The sequence below is a fragment of the Pteropus vampyrus genome, unplaced genomic scaffold, assembly GCF_000151845.1.
Source record: "Pteropus vampyrus isolate Shadow unplaced genomic scaffold, Pvam_2.0 Scaffold450, whole genome shotgun sequence".
Classification (NCBI taxonomy): domain Eukaryota; kingdom Metazoa; phylum Chordata; class Mammalia; order Chiroptera; family Pteropodidae; genus Pteropus; species Pteropus vampyrus.
This window is the reverse complement of record NW_011889231.1, coordinates 38,362-41,476: the sequence shown is the minus strand read 5'-3', so window position 1 is coordinate 41,476 and position 3,115 is coordinate 38,362.

Here is a 3,115-nt window from a genome sequence, read left to right as displayed (position 1 = left end):
GCCGCCCCCAAGGGAGACCTCTGTTTATGGGGTTGGATACCAGCCATATCTTCAAATATAATAACCCATAACCCGCTTCCAATCCAGAATTACCGAAGCAGGAAAGTGCAACAGAGTGTATAATAAGAGTAGTGTGTGCTTATTTTAAGCTCATTTGACTGCTTGTTTCCTGATTCCATCCATGCCAGCCTCCTTTACAACTATTTTTAACAATTGTATTATCTCAGCCCTTCTGTGGCTGTGAATCATTATCAAATTCTCTATATGAAGCCGTGACAAACCCTAAGAAAAACGGGAGGGCGTCGGTATCATGTGAAGAATCCAGGGAAGTAGCTGTCCAAGGTCACGGAGCAAAACCAAACACAAATTCCGCTTCCTGACTTCTGTGGCGGTTCCAAGCCCCAGCACCCTGAAGAACGCGTGTGTCCGAGCCTTGTTTGGGTGGATGGTGTCACGGATAAAGACGCAGAACAGGGATGGCCATGGGTTATGTAGTTCGAGAAAGGCTGATAACATAATGTGTTGGGCATTTGCAAGACCCCAGCAAGGGGCCTGAGCTTGGAACTGGTCCCCTCCTAAGCTGGTTGTCAAGGAGCGAAGATCGCTTCTGATCACGAGCATTTTAGTAGCCAGCCTTTGAGCTGGGCTCCTGACCCGTGGGGTTTCTCGTAAGGATCCTGATGCCCCACCAGTTTAAGGAGTAGGAAAGCCCCTTAGTCGAGCGCTGCCGGTTCGCCGGTTAGGTGGGCCCAGTGTGGACAGCAGTGTTAGGCAGGGGGCGCATGATTGTTTTGTCACCTCGTTTCAGTCAACACGTCGGAGTCATCGTGGAGCTCAGACTAGCACCGAAACTCCGGGGACACCCCACTCTGCGGTATGTCCCTCCAGGACCCCAGATCAAGTGCTGAGTCAGATTCCGCTAGACCGTTCGTCATGCGGCTCTCTTCTGCAAGGACGGGTCGGCGTCCAGGAAGCCAGAGCCATCCTCACTTCCATCCCGTGGGAGGATTTCTCCTCGGGAAGTCCCCAGGCAGCCATGCCCTGCCGGAGATGTGGGATTCACATGCCCTTAGCTTCTTCCTGCGCCTCTGTCCCCTCCAACGCCCGCTTCGAGAATGCTTCTCTGCTTAAAACACGGAAAGGTATCGTCTCGCAGTAATTGCGTCTGGAAGGCCAGGGTCAGGGAGCCGGCGGGGCTGGCTCCGTCCGAGACCGTGCGGGCGTCTCTCCTGTGCCGTCCGTCCACCCTCTCGCGGTTGGCTTGTCATCTCCGTCTCTGTTTTTTGCATTGGTGTCTGACCCCTGTGCATGTGGTCTGTCTCCAAATGTCCCCTTTTACGAGGACACCGGCCATACTGGATTAAGCCCCACCCTAACGACGTTATCAAAATTTAACGAACTAGATCTGCAACAATTCTGTTCCCAAACAAGGCCGTATTCGGAGATACTGGGGGTTAGGAATTCGACGTGAGTCTTTGGAGGGCCGCAGTTCTGTCCGTCCAATCTTCCATCTGTCCACCAACTCCCGAGGCTCTTTCCACCTGACACTAGTGTGCGACATGCCTTTCGGTACATTTTTGTCGTTTCATAGCCCAATGTGGATTATATTTCTTTTTGTCTATTCTACCATACTTACATAGGTAGAGAAATACCAATATCTTTACTCTCTCGGCAGATATGTGCTTAATAATCTAGTCAGGACTCGTACGTATGTGTCTGCCTCCCTCTGTGACATTAAACTGCAATAATATTGGACATTTCAAAGGGCATTACCTCTTCTTTCTATTATTATCTTTACGTAAACCTTGGCTCACATGAACACTAAATACTCATCGCGTGTTATGATCGGCGTCGTTGGAGCTCGCAGATGATAAACGATACACCCAAAGAAATCAAGTGACAGGAAGGAATCACCACAGACCCGCTTTGGTGCTGAGATCAACTATCACTGTGAAGGAACCGACGTCGCTGTTGGATTTACTAGTAGGTGTCACAGCTGCCACCACCCTTCTTGCCGTGGCTGCTCTCCGATGGGTCCTGGTGTGTCCCATACAAATGACCTATTTTAATCCTCAATGACTAACCTAAGAGAAAGCTATTATTCTCATTTTATAAATGAAACAGAGAGAAAGACTCAGGACTCAAGTTTTGGTCAGTGTTACGTACAGAGATACTAAACCGCTAGTCTATGTCAGTCCAACGCCCATCAATGAACGCTGAATTTTCAGGCGTGCCCGTGAGCACGGGTGTGCCAGGGGCAGAGAGCGTGCCACTTCACAGGCAGAGGAGGTTATTTTTGAATACTGAGCATGAAAAAAAAAAAGAACTGAAAGACATAACATCATCCAAGGCAAGGACAAGGGGGTGGCTTAGGGGGCCCATGTCAACAGAAACGAGCTGACCACAGGGGCAGCGGCGGGACCGAGCCAGACGGGAAGGTGGCGATTCGGAGCTTCGCCGTTTCACAGACTCCTGAGGCTTAGATGGAACATCTCTTTTTGATCCACCACTAACTCAAAGCCCACTTTATTAACGATTAGTGAAGACTGAGCCTTATGCCAACAAGCACATTTAAAGTGAAAGTGCTCAGCATCATAAGCTGGAAGAGAAAAGGGAATCTTGTGGGGGGGGGGGTGGCGCACGGCGTTCCACTCTGCACCCTCCACGGGGCTGGGATGTGGAGATGGACACCTGGCAGAGTTGGGGACCGACAGGGACACGTGCGTGACGGGCACTGACGTGGCACAGCGCGGCCGCTTTGGGAAATCATCTGACCATCTCCCAAACATGGGTCGGTCCACCTTACAACTTAGTGATCACGCTGACACCCACGGGAATTCACCCCAGAAGAGTGGCCACGTGTCTACAGTGAGCCTTGAATTAACATGTTCCCCGGAACTGTGTTCATGATCGCACGAAAGCGATGAGTCGGCCGGGTGCCTGTCTGTCGGCGGAAGGCCAGGTGAACCCCCGGCAGCAGGGGCACACGTGCGGCACTGCTCAGCACCAGAGCTTGGTGACGTGGATGGCACCGGACCACGTGGGATGAAGGGAGCGAGGCACAGAGGAGGGCGCGCTGGGCGGCCACCTCAGGGGGGACATTAGCACGGGCATC